This window comes from Sinocyclocheilus grahami, unplaced genomic scaffold, assembly GCF_001515645.1.
Source record: "Sinocyclocheilus grahami isolate Dianchi unplaced genomic scaffold, SAMN03320097.WGS_v1.1 scaffold77.1, whole genome shotgun sequence".
NCBI lineage: Eukaryota > Metazoa > Chordata > Actinopteri > Cypriniformes > Cyprinidae > Sinocyclocheilus > Sinocyclocheilus grahami.
The window spans coordinates 222,241-223,021 of NW_015505256.1; positions in this window are offsets into that span (position 1 = coordinate 222,241).

Here is a 781-nt window from a genome sequence, read left to right on the forward strand (position 1 = left end):
CATATTGAGGAAACGATGGATGGTTTTCAAGCGAAAGTCAAGTAAAAGACCGCTTCTTAAACCAGAAAAGGTGAACATACTGGTATTCTTGTGGGGTGGGGGGGGGGACATGCAAGCACTGTCACTGTAAGGTTTTTTTTGTTTGTTTTCATTTTTGAAAAACTTATCTTTACTGTTTACCTTAAGCTATGGAGGCTCTCTTTATTTATTTATTTGATTCCTCAGTGTTTGCTAAACGTTCCGTAATTTATTAGTCAGAATATAATACAGCATGTGGTAAGTGCCATGCCTCATCTTATTAGTTTAGTCAAAGCTAGTTTGTCATTGTATCTTACTGATTTATTGTTGTTGTGCTTTTTGATTAAGAATAACAATGAATCCATCTTCTGTTTTAGTCTTAAAAAATTAAAGGTGTGTAGATGTATGCAAGCAAAACAGTGACAACAAGACCATGAATTCGAAAAGTGAAAACATCCGAAGCCCGCGGCTTAACACCGCAAAAGAGAAAGAAACTCCCATTCACAAAATTCAAATCACAAATAATACTACTGATGATAAAGAATGGGTTGAGTGTTAACAACTTTCATTTTCATATAACTATAAGCTATGATAAAAGTTCATCAGCATGCATTGAATAATCCCATGTTGTAGCACAAAAAAAAAATATTGCGACCAAATCATGTGCTCGTGCGACCAGCTGAGAAAGTTAGTTGCAAAAGAGCGACCAGTGGGAAGAATGAGTCTGGAGCCCTGATATGCATTATACAGAGGCAAGAGGAAA